This window comes from Mesocricetus auratus, unplaced genomic scaffold, assembly GCF_017639785.1.
Source record: "Mesocricetus auratus isolate SY011 unplaced genomic scaffold, BCM_Maur_2.0 Super-Scaffold_100018, whole genome shotgun sequence".
Taxonomy (NCBI): Eukaryota; Metazoa; Chordata; class Mammalia; order Rodentia; family Cricetidae; genus Mesocricetus; species Mesocricetus auratus.
Window position 1 is genome coordinate 46,940,158 of NW_024429199.1, and position 12,747 is coordinate 46,952,904.

At 42.2% G+C, this 12,747-nt stretch overlaps 1 long non-coding RNA gene and 1 other non-coding gene across 2 annotated transcripts in view; both read left to right on the forward strand.

Annotated features, from left to right (window-relative positions):
• LOC110339592 overlaps positions 1 to 12,747 on the forward strand; it is a 296,369-nt gene that overhangs the window by 168,726 nt on the left and 114,896 nt on the right. The window contains exon 2 of the long non-coding RNA XR_005869461.1: positions 6,707 to 6,886. This is a non-coding gene — a long non-coding RNA (uncharacterized LOC110339592). The remainder of the gene's footprint in view (positions 1 to 6,706; positions 6,887 to 12,747) is intronic.
• On the forward strand, positions 748 to 820 carry Trnak-cuu. The gene has a single exon. It is a non-coding gene; the product is annotated as a tRNA-Lys (tRNA).

A 12,747-nucleotide genomic window follows, 5' to 3' on the forward strand; every position in this document is an offset into this window, starting at 1 on the left:
TCTCCCGTATCATAGCAGATCTCTGCTGTGGGCTAAATGTCCCTGAAATCGGTGGATTCCAGAAGTCTCCGCTTAGTAGTGATTTAGTTCCTCTTCCATGCTGTGCCGTGGTGAGTAAGTCGTGGCATTAACCCTCGGGTCTGAGCACTCCGGGCTCGTATAGCCAGTTCTTTATGACAGTTTGCATCCAGGAAACCTTCTTTGAGGGTCATGTTTCCAGACAGTGCAGGAGCCCAATGAACGAGCTGCCGGTGGGTTAATCTGGAGCCATCTGAGCAAGTAAAGCAAGGGAGTGAATGAGGACAAGCCAGTGTATGAAATCAATACCCATGAGCCCATGGCAGATAAGTGAATGATGAAAACAATAAGCCGGTGCAGCAGAAGAATAAAACATCTTCCTCTAGGGCCTTGCCTTAAACTTCCCTGGGGGACAGGTTGTAAACGGTAAGCAAAACCAACCCCAACTGATCACAATATTCACAGACATGCCTATTGTCTGTGGGTATGCCTGATTATGTGTATAAATAAATGTATGTATTTACATGCATGTCTAAATTGCTTTATATCCAGAAACATGTATGTACACCCTGGATGAGAGTCCCTGTGGGCATCACTTATTAATTATAGTTATTTTGTAGCCTCATAGTAACTTTTGATTGACTGAAAAATTTTAATTTACCATTATCCAGTTCACCAATCTTTTCCTTATGTTCTGTGCTTCATGCAGTCCACTTAAGAAATAATTTAGCCCGACTAGCTCAGTCGGTAGAGCATGAGACTCTTAATCTCAGGGTCGTGGGTTTGAGCCCCATGTTGGGCATTCTCTTTAAAAAGAAAAAGAAAAAAAAAGAAATAATATAATGGTTTTTTTAATCATCTACCATTTCACCCTTTTTTTTTCCTATTTCTGAATTTTTCCTTGAAGTTTGTATTTAGTCTACCTGTGATTGTCTTTCGTATTCACTGTGAATGGGAAGGAGATTTTTCTTTCCTCTCTGTACAATGCCAACTGTCCCTTCTCCGATTTGGGGCAGTGTGTATGTGCCTTCAACTTCAGAAGCGAACTCACCTCCCTAGGTCAGCTGTCTGTGTCTTTGTCTCTCTTGAGGGCTTGATCTTTTGTTTCAGTTTGATTCATAAATACCCCGGTATTGTATGTTCCGGACATTCACAGACAATCACTATATTTTTTTTTCTTCCATGCTCTTGACTCTTGTGATCCTTCTCTCTTTCCTGAAAGCTTTAGCCCCAGACATTAAGTCACCGAGCATTCCTGCTGGAATTCCCCAGGGATTCGGTGACTTTGTGGGTAGGAACAGGCACAGGTGCTGCTTTCAAGATCAGACAAGATTGGGCATGCTCAGGGATGGCCATAGAACATGCTTTTGAATACTATGGTGCATTTATGTCTTTTATTTAGGGCTTTGAAATGCTGGTAAAAGTCTAAATTCTTCTGCACCTGAGACTTGGCAGTCTTTTGCTGGAGCTAATCTTTGTCTACTACGGACAGACCAGCTTCTTTAGTCTGACCTTGGTAATTTGTAGGTGTTAAATGTACACACCAACTATTGATGCGGTTGTAGAGATTTAGCCAGTAGATGATTTAAATTACTTGACTCATTTTTTTTCTTTTTGGTTTTTCGACACAGGGTTTCTCTGTAGCTTTGGAGCCTGTCCTGGGATCTCACACTGTAGACCAGGTTGGCTGGCCTCGAACTCACAGAGAACTACCTGCCTCTGCCTCCCGAGTACTGGGATTAAAGGTGTGGGCCACCACTGACAGGCTAACATGAAATATTTCCTGTGTGTGCTGTAACTATTTTTTAAATCTGTGAATGAAAAGATTTTATTAAATTTATTTTTCTGTTCAGTGTGTGTGTTTATTTAGTGTACGTACATGCATACATATGTGCTGTGATGTGTTAGTGCATGTCAGAAGACAACCTGGAGAGTTCAGGTCTCTCCTTCTACCATGTGGGTCCAGGAAATTGAATTCAGGTTGTCAGGCTACAGGAGGCCTCAGTCTGTGAATTTTCTGTGATATTCTTAGTAAACAGAACTCATTCTTTCTTTAATGTCTTCTAATTTTTATTTTGCATGTTTTTTTCTCTTTGAATTTTATAACCAATAGTTTTTCTTTCAGGTCGTCATCTTCTGTCACTGTTCTCTCTCCATTGATTCTTTAGATATGTCATTTTATTTTTTCCAGGTCCCTCCACAACCACCTATTTTAAGTATTCAATATTTTTAGTGTTTTCTCTTCTTTTAATATTTTCAACTGTGGGAACACCAGACCTTGAGCAGAGACCCACTTCCCCTTCTGCCTGGGAGTAGGCAGCTGTAAGACAATGTTTAGTAAAAACATGTTTACTAAAAACGATACAATAGGTTCCTGGAAAAGGCCTTCCCATGGAAACCGCCCTGACCTCGACCTTGTCAAAAGACTTACCGCACCTTCAAATCCACACACATCCACCTCTGGTGTCAGAGCAGAACCAGCCAGGGTAAAGGAGAGAGCAGAAGCTTCTCTGGTGGGAGCCTTTCTTAGGAAGTTTTCTTGAACCTTTTTGGAGCCTGTTTAAAGTTTTCTTTATATCGTTGAGCGAGTCTCTGTGTTGTCAATCCCCGACACCCTCCGCACGTGCAGCAGATGTGACATTCAACATCTCTTTCAGCTGTTTGATTTTTTTTTTTTGCATCTCACATTTAATAAAATTTTAGGACACTATTTTCATTTGGTAACACTACTGCCTTTTCTAATGATTGTCCAATTTTCTGTGTTTATGATTTTAGACAAGTTTATAATTCTTAAAACTTTTCCTGGAAGAACTGGTCCATGGTGACTTGCTGCAGATTTCTGTCCCTTGTCTGTGGGCAACTGTGATGTTAATCCCATTGCCGATTTGCTGAGATTCAGGATGAGTTGGAGATGGGCCCATAGGCCTTCTAGGAGATTATGTTGATGAGGCTAATTGAGGTGGGACTGTCTGTCCACTGTGGGTGGCTCCTTTCCTAGGGCTGGAGTGCAGCTGTATAAAGAAAAAAAAAGCCAAGCTGAGCACACATGGGTTCATCACTCTCTTCCTCCCAACTCTAGGTGTAGACTAGATGCCACAGGGCCTCACTTCCTTGACTTCTCAGTCATGGTAGACTGTATCATTACACTGTGAGCCAAAATAAATAGAAATTTTATTTCTGTTGACGTATATATCATAGCAAAAGGAGAAGAACCTAAGACAATGTCTAAATCCAACAACTGTTTTGAAAAAAATGAAAATAGTAACTTTCAAATTCTGTGTTTTGGTGTCTTATATATTGAGACTTCTTTTAATCATTTTCTTCCTTAAGAAGCTTACCAAGTCTCATGGCTCTAGCCACTATCTGTGGTGTTGTATAGATAGCTCATCTCTAAAACATGATTGAAAAAAAGATTTAAACAATTCCCCCTTTGTGTCTGTGGTCTCCCTCCTTCCTGCTGCATACACCTCCCAAAACATGTTGAACACTTCTTATTTCAAGTCCACCACGTCTGAGGATTTTTAAGTTTTAGGTGTCGTAATTGATTGACAATTCGCTGGAATTTGGGGCCATGAGAACCACAGATATCTCAGCAAGGTTCCGGAAGCAAACATATGCTTGGGGAAGGCAGTGGCTTGCATGAAGTTATATAGTTGCTGCATTAAAGAAGAGAGGTTCAATATTGTCTCAAACCATGCCATAAAATCCCGTGGTCACTTTTGAGCCTCTACCATATCTGTCTGACTGTTTGCCATCTCTTATCCTGAAAGTGTTCTTTGTGTTTTGATTGATATCCAGAAGACAAAGATGATCTATTTTTCAAGTAGTTGTAATGATTGCTCCTTCTTTATCCATAATGAAATGTTTTTTTAAAATTCTGATTCTGTGGAAGATGAGACCCTCATGCACCCAGTGCTTAGATGCTATTGGTAGTCCACCCATGAATCCCCTTTTAATGATCTCTAATGCCATACTTGAAGTTACATTCACATGATAATGTCTACTTATCTCCGGTTCACAACTCTTTCCCAGTCCTCATATTTGCCCAGCTTGCTGCCCCCCTACCCCCCAGCTCATCTTCATGCTACACAGGAAGCTTCACAACCTCACTGCCCTCCACCCTAAACTTACATCTCCCACAGTCTTCCAGCTTCAGTTTACAGGCCAACTGCTGCCAGTTGGTAGCTCAAACAGCCACACACACCTGTTTATTCCTCACTCCGGCTGTTTTGCTCCCATCTGTCAAGTTTCATTTGTCCCACCTTCCAAGAGATCGCAAACCAGATCACGCCTCACCTTCTTCACAGCCACTGCCCAGTCTGTCTCTGGATTGTTGTAGTGGTGTTAAGAGAAGCTTTTTTCTTTGAGAGAAGGCCTTCCCGCCCAGCCTGGTTCTAGTGCCGCATCAGTCCCAAATAAACACACAGGAGGCTATATTAATTATGAAGCTGTTGGCCTTTCTTGTTTCTTACTGGCTAGCTCTGACTTAAGTAATTACCCCATAATTGTTAATCTAAGTATGTCTCTTACCGGAGAATAGTTCCGGGCTTCCTACCCCATGGCGTCACATGTCGACTCTCTTGTGTTTTTCCTTCCCAGAGTTCTCCTGGACTCCCAGTCCCTCCCATCTAGATTCTCTATAGGCCAGACAGTGCTTTATTGACATAAGACTTCCCCACATAGTGGTCTGTTCAGCCGTCTTGCAATCTGAAGCACGTGGTAGGCAGAGGGAATCACTTTTTTTCTCAAAAGGTCCATTGGCTTCTATTAAGAAAAAAAAAAGTACATAAGCCCCATTGTGCTGGGATAAGAAGTAAATGGACCTCTTCTGCATCTTTTCTGTCAGCGTCTCTGCATTTCCTTGCATCTCATCAGAGCATTTTGCATTGCTGGTGACAGACCTTCGTGAGCTTTGCCCGCCCCTCTTCTGAGATCTTGGCCTGGCTTACTTCATTGTTTCCTTTTTTATCCTCATACCTGCTTCCTTCTAGTCAATATGTCCTTTCTGCTGTTTCCTTTTTTTATTTTTGACCACTTGGCACCATGCAGTGACTACATGTTTTATGTGATTTGACGTTTAATTGTTCATCTTTATCACAAGAATGTAAGCCGATCAAACGGAAGGACAATGCGTCTCCCCTCTTACCTATTTCATTTCAGTTCCTAGATGAAGACACAGCAGGGGTACAATGACTTATAAATACATAATTTACTAAAATCAGTGTTGAATATATCACCAGTTCTCACAGCAATGCTAATAACACTTCTCAGGTACCAGGGAAGGGTACAGGTCATTAAAGACAACACCATTAGGGGTTTCCTCCAGTGTGAACACAGTTGAAGCCCAAATCTAAGCTGTGACAGCTTTACGAGACCCACATCATTCTTCCACACAGAGGCTGAGATAGCATCTCCATTTCCAGTCTGCCATGTACTTGGTAAATTCTGGCTGAGGGTAAAGTCTAGGTATAGCTCCCTTCAGCCGTAGACTTACTAAATGAAAAACAGGAAGAGCTCAGTGTGGAAATGGGAATCATAATGGTCACATCCTTAAGGTGGATTTATAGTCAGTGTTACAAACTGGGGGTAAGGCTGGGAAGATGACTCAGAGCCTGTCTTAGTAATAAGGTAGAGAGTGAGCAAAGACAATCATTGCCAACCTCTGACTTTCACATATGCATATCTAGGTGAGCGGGGCTATACGCACACACACGCGCACACACACACACACACACCAGGGAGAACAAAGAAGGTTAAAAACATTTCCATAGCTAATTGTAACATCACACTAAGACGGCCTGAATCGGGAACATGCCCCTGATTCCCATCACCTCTCGTCTGCTTTCCTCTTTTCTACCCCAGAAGCAGACTGGATCTGATTACTTTCTAGTGCTGTGGCAAACACCATAACCAAAGGCAACTTTGGAAGAAAGCATTTATGTGGCTTATACATCCTGAGCATAGTCCATCTTATAGGGAAGCCTGGTCGGAAAAGAAGCCGGAACCTAGATGCAGGGACCATGGGGGGAGGGGTCACCGCTTACGGGCTTGCTCCCTGTGGCTTGCTCAGGCTCATTTTCTAGATGACCCAGGACCACCTTGCCCGTGGGTGGTACTGTGTGTATGGGATGAGCCCATCAATATCAATCATTAATTTTAAAAATCGCCCCCACAGACTTGTCTATAGACCAACCTTATAGACTCTTTATCTCAACAGAAGTTCTCTCTTTCCAAGTGATCTTGGCTGAGTCAAGTTGACAAAGAAAAAAAAAACCAGCCAGCACATCAGTTGACATTGAATTATACTTTTCTTTATAAAGCAAAGCCTCTTCTAAAAACATTTTTTGCTCCCAGGCGCCATGAAGTTCCTTAAAAGCATGCATTATCATTCTCTATTGCTTGGAGAGAGACACAGGTAAAGTGTCTCTTTTGCTAAAACCAAGTGTACTTTCCCCCAGGGAACCATGCCCAGTTAATTATCATTATTTCTTCTCTCTACTTCTCTCTGATGTTGTACCTTTTATTCCAGACCCTTGAAAGAAAATGGGGCCATTCCTGATTTGGTTCAGGCTTTGCAAACCAAGCAAGGGCATCTAGGGTATCGATAACAAGCCCTCATCAATCACAAGTTCCCACTCCGGTGTGGAGTCATTATTAGGCACTAAGTTTCTCTATCTTTCCCAAACAGCTGCACCCTGCATTGAAAAGCCAACTCCGACACCACACACCAATGGGAGAGAGACTCCAAACTCACATTCACCGTGCCTTCTTGGAAATGCCGCCGCTGCTGTTTGCTTTCTTTGGTGACACATCTTCAGAAATGCACAGGAAAGTAGAGAGTGACCTGAGTTGACAGATCAGCGCAATGGTAAGAGGGGGATCTTTCCCGGGATGCCTTTGGATGCTCTGCCCACATGCTGTGAGCCAGGAGCTGCAGAGCATGTGCCCTGGTGTGAATGCAGGATGTCCCCGTCCATCAGCTCATGCTTGAATGGTTGGCTCCCCAACTGGTGGTACTGTGGGGAACAGAGTGTTCAGGGGTAGAGGAAGTGAGCCAATGGGAGGTGGGGCTTGCGGCTTACATCCAGCCCTCCTTCCTGTCTCCTGCTTGCTTGCTGAATGCCCATGCAATAGGAGCCCTACCGCCATTCCTTCTCTGTTGTGATAGACTATCTTCCCTCCAACTCTGAACTGCAAGCTCCAAGCAGTCCTTTTTTTATTTATTTATTTATCTTTAAGTTGATTTTTGTCAGCTGTTTTGTAGTGATGGTGAAAGAAGATGATACAGCATGTTACTTAACTTTCTGGAATCTCTGCACTCAGATTCGGAATATGCTCACCGTCTGCCCTGAAGTTATCAGTCATGATGGTCACTTCCTTCTTTTTACATCACAGAAAAGTGAGAATTCAGTGACACAAATGACTAGACAGGGAATCAGTCTTTTGGTCTCTGCTTTCAGGTAACATTGTATCTTATTGGAGATAGGTTCTCTTCTCTTCTCTCTCTCTCTCTCTCTCTCTCTCTGTGTGTGTGTGTGTGTGTGGGTGTGGGTGTGGGTGTATGTGTGCAAATGTGGATGTCAGACGTCAGAAATTCTTCAATTTCTTTCTACCTTAATTTTTAGGACACACGGTCTCTCATTGAACCTGGAGTTCACTGATTGGCTAGCTAGGGTCTATGAAGATCCACCCATCCCTGCCACCTGTCCAGTGCCAGGGCTACAGATGCCATCACCATGCTGAGCTTTTGTGTGGGTCTTGGTAACCTTCTCACTCATATCCTTGGGCTTACGTGGCAAGCACTACTGACTAAACCATTGCTCCAGACCCCCGTATGTTCGAGTACAAAACAGACCAGGTTAGCATTCTGTCTGTGTGCCGATGGCTCTCCCCATTTGTTTTGCCTTCCTTGGAAAAACAAATGATGAAAGGATTTGTTGCTTAGAAGTGACAAATGAACTGTCAGGTATTTCAAGTAGCAAGCTGCCATGCGCCATGCCCCACAAATATCCATACGAAAATAGAGCAGCAAGTTTCAGAGAGACTCAAGCCTCAGATACAGGCCCTACTGCACTCTTAAGTGACATCATGAGTCATCTATTAAAATATATTGGAGGTACAGTTACTCCAGGGAGAATGCAGCAGAGGAAGATGCATTTTGAATACTGCTGACTCAGTAAATGTAAACTGCATTAGGAAGTGAAATATGGAGTCTGGGGGCTGAGTGCATTTAGAGACCACGGATGCTGGATGGGTGGCTATGTGGGTGGCAGCCCTGGTATCATAAAATCTATGATTCCTCCCTTTTATGTATAAAAGATCAACCTTTAGCAGCCTTTATTTCTTTTACGTGGTATGTTTTGTCTGCATGCATGTGTACCATGTGTATGTGGTCCTCTCGAAGGCCACAAGAAAGCATCTGTTCCCCTGGAACTGGAGTTACAGGCAGTGGTAAGCAGCCATGTGAGTACTAAGAACCAAATCCGCGTTCTGGGCAAGAGCATCCAGTGGCCTCAACCACTGAACCATCTCTCCGGCCCCAATGAGAAAGAATCTTATGATGTCAGTTACCCATTGGCTGCTTACAATTTGGACCCCAAAGTGGCATTTAATTAGTACAGGGAGAACTTTCGGAAGGGTTTCCTTCTCAGTTCTCAGGAGATCTATGTAGGGTACGCCAGTCACTGAGGGTGTGTTTGCAAAGGGGACTGGCTTCTTCCTTGCCCTCCATGGCCCCGCCCCGCCCCCAACTTACCACACTCAGTCAAAACCTTGTAATAGCTCTGCCTCCAGGTAAAGGCTATCTGGCCAAGCTCTCAATCTTAATTTTTTTGTCTCAGTGTCTGAGTCCTCGTCTCCTTGCCTTTGTGTCTCATCCCAGGCATCAGCATCAGTCCCACTCATGCTTCTGGAACTTCTTAAGTTTCTGTATCCCACGTACTCTTGGATTGATGGTGCTTTCTTGTGCTGTGACACTGTGGTACAGGTTGTCTTGTTTCGTTTGGAAATTAAGAGCAAAATCCCTTCCGTCTCTTCACTAGATCCGTTCATCCAGGCTCAGTGGTGCTCCTGTAGCCTCATTGTGTTCCTTATTGGAAGCCATTTTCCTATGGGGCTCAGGGTAATGCAGCCATTTCTTACCTTCCCTAGCCCATCACCTCCGTCTACGGAGAAAGAAATCCGTGTTCACTCCCTAAACTGTTGCAGGCGTCACCTGTACCTTCTAGAGGAAGAGCGGTTTTTACCATGCACGGCAGAACCCTATACACTTGCCATCGCCTCTCTCAAAGAAGCCCTTGCAGTGAGCACCAGTCAGTGTTTCATTCCTTATGTGGCTGATGAGATGCCATCACCAGTAGCTCCACACTCATTGGAGGGAAGACGTTCTCCATAGCATAATCTGAAAATACTAGAGTCATAGGCATGCACGTCTTACTTTTCTAATGCTCTTTGCATTCTGATCCAGAGTAGCAGCTGGGATGACTTCATAATACAATATCATATAATTACGTGATCATATCTAACCACCCCCGCCCCCCCCTCGCAAAGTTCTTCAGTGTCTTTGCTGACTAAATGGATTGCCTTAGTCTCAGGGGTCATTTAGATGCAATCTTCCATTTCAGGGGGAATAGGATAGTTTGATGACATACTTCTGAGCCAGTGGAGGAAACCTTTAGGAAGCCAACAGGTATGAGCACAGACTACGTTATACTCATCGCCACTGTAGGCTACTGAGGTCATTTCCTCATGAAACGTTAATCAAGTAAGAGGATTAGTGTTACTTCACATGGCACTCCTTATAGCTCTAAAGAGCCCCCAGCAGAACACACTTCTCTTCTGTCCATGCTCTTGAGTCAGCTAAGAAGAAAACCAAGGGATGAGCAACTGTGAGAACAGCATTTGCCTATTATTACCAACCTATCTTATGCTGGGAAAAGAGATCGTGCCCAAGATGATGATGTACTGACCTCAACATTCCCATGTTGGAGTGGTTTATGGAGTCACAGGAAGGGCTGTAACTGCATAAACACCTCCCCACAGGTAAGAGATGGACCACCAAGTGGTTTGCATGGAGGAACCAGGAAGAAAATCCTAGGCCTGGTGCTTGACAATTACACTTGTGAAGTTGGGGGGCAGGGTGGTTCAGGGAACTGAGCCACTTTGCTTTTTTCAAGATGGGCCACCAGATGGAGCCACACCCCCTGTACTGGTCCAGTTTCATGTGACAGTTCAAAGAATGTTTGATGACCATGGGTATCACAAGGTAGACGTCATTAACATGGACTGGAATAGTAGACCTGGAGACTTGCCTCTTCGACTCTTGCTGGATATACATAGCAGAATGAAAAGAATAAAAAAAATATGATTTGGGGTACTTCTTTGAAAACAACTTAGTTCTTCAACCTCCCTAGTTACTGGCACTGTAATCTAGCTAGTCAATAGCATTTGTGTCTCAATGGCACAAGCTGTAAATGAAATTAAGAGAATAGGACTAAGAATGAAGGGAGAAGGAATGTACAAGCTTACTCTATAAACCATAAAATTTCTCCTGACAGTTCAGAGTAATATAAAATTCATATCAGATTGTATGTCATTTTCCTGTTGTAGTTTATATTATAAAATATTAAAAAGTTGGCATGTTCTTTTTTAATATATTTGAGAACTTTGAACTAAAGATAGGCAGTTCTTACTTAGCAGGACAGAGGAAAATGCAATGAAATATATTAATCTAAACATGAAATGCAAATAAATGAATTGCTATATTAAAAGATAAAGACAGTCAGCTTACAAGAGAATGAAATCCACCAGTCCTTCGTTTTAAAGAGAAACTTAAAGGATTAGGAGAATATGAACCAGAAGTGTATGCCAGCTTTAAAAAAAGGAAAAAAACATAGTTAGAGAAATAAAGAACTCTATTTTACACAAAGACAGAATAAGTTAAATTGATGCATAAAACTCTTAGCACTTTGTTGAACTACATGTATCTGGGAATAAATGAAGTTTCTTCAAAAGCATTTATCTGCTACTCATGTCTGTATGCTGAGCATTTCCGTATATCACAAACATTTATTTACCCCAAGTGAGCAGCAAGCACACACTCTACATGTTCTTTCCAACTGTCTATTTGATGATATATTCTGATAATCAGTCTAGCACTTGTCTGTATACCTGTCAATCTATAATTTACTAATATCCATCATTTATATATTTACTTACATCTTTTACCTTACATACTAATTTATACACTTACATACCTATTATTGTTTTGTCCCTCTATCTATTGGATATTAACCATAGTCATCTATTAATAACTATAATTTATGTATATACTCATATATTTATCACCTGTATATACATATTTATAAACATATCCACTTTTATAGCTTAATATTTATAGCTCATCTATCTGTTCATTCATCGTCTACTATTTACCTTTCTTCTATCCATCATTAACTACTTACTGTTCATCTATCTATTCATCCATCATCAACTACTTACCTATCTGTTTATCCATCTGTTATCTATCTGTCTGTCTATCTATCTATCTATCTATCTATCTATCTATCTATCTATCATCTTTCACTCATTGGTTTGTGTGCACAGCTGTGGTTATGTATTCAGAGACAAGATGACTTTTATTGTTTGCTATACTGGCTACTGGACCACTTCACCAAGACTTTGTTGTGCCTTGGAACAACAGTAGTCAATCTTGCCATTATTTCCAATGCGGATAAGCTCTGTACAACAGACCATCTTTGTTACCTGTTTTGCAAATTTCCAAGTTGACGTTTTCTCTCAGCTGACAAACCCATACAGCAGTTTGATTGCAGTCCCTCAGAGGGATGCAGGTCAGGAACTTGACTTTCTTCCCAGTGGACCTCCTATGCTATTTCCCCAATGCCATGGAGGCTGTGCTCCTTCAGCCAGTGTCCCAGAGAAGGTTTCCCTGACATTCACTCATATGCTCAAAAAATAGCACACCAGACCTTCTGCTTTTCTCTGGGAGGAAGTCTTGTTCTTAGAAGCTAACCTACTTAAATCCCAGAACACCAGAATTAAACACACATGTTTAAGAGAACCAAAGAATTTTCAGATAGCCTTAATCGACCATAATGTCACTTTCTTTACTTTTTCTCTCTTGTATTTGATACCTTAGTTTTTTTTAAAGTTCAGAAATGCATAGAAGGCAAGGAAATATGTTTTATTCAATCATGTACGACATAATAAGATGCCATAAATATATGTTCAATTGTCTCAGCTACTTTTCAATGACTGTGATAAGCATTATGGCCAATGTGACTTATATAAGAATGAGTTTATTCAGTGCTAACAGTTTCAGGGCATGAGTCCATTACCATCATGACAGGAATCGTGGCAGCAGTCAGGTAGTCATGGTTCTAGAGCAATAGCTGAGAGCTTACATTCTTTATTAAAGACAGGTAGGTGGCAGGGAGAGAGAGAGCGCTAACTGGGAATGGGTAGACTTTTGAAATCTCATTGTACATCCCCCCCACCAGTGGCATACCTCCTCTCATAAGACTATACCTCCTAATCCTTCCCAAATAGTTCCACCAACTAGAAACTAAGCATTCAAATATATGTGCCCACGGGGACCATTCTTTTTCAAACCACCACACCACTAAGTCACAATCAGATTATTTAGGTTGTCGTTAGAGGTAGACCAGATGTCTTGCCACATTACAGTTTGACCTGAGAGAGCAAGTCTGG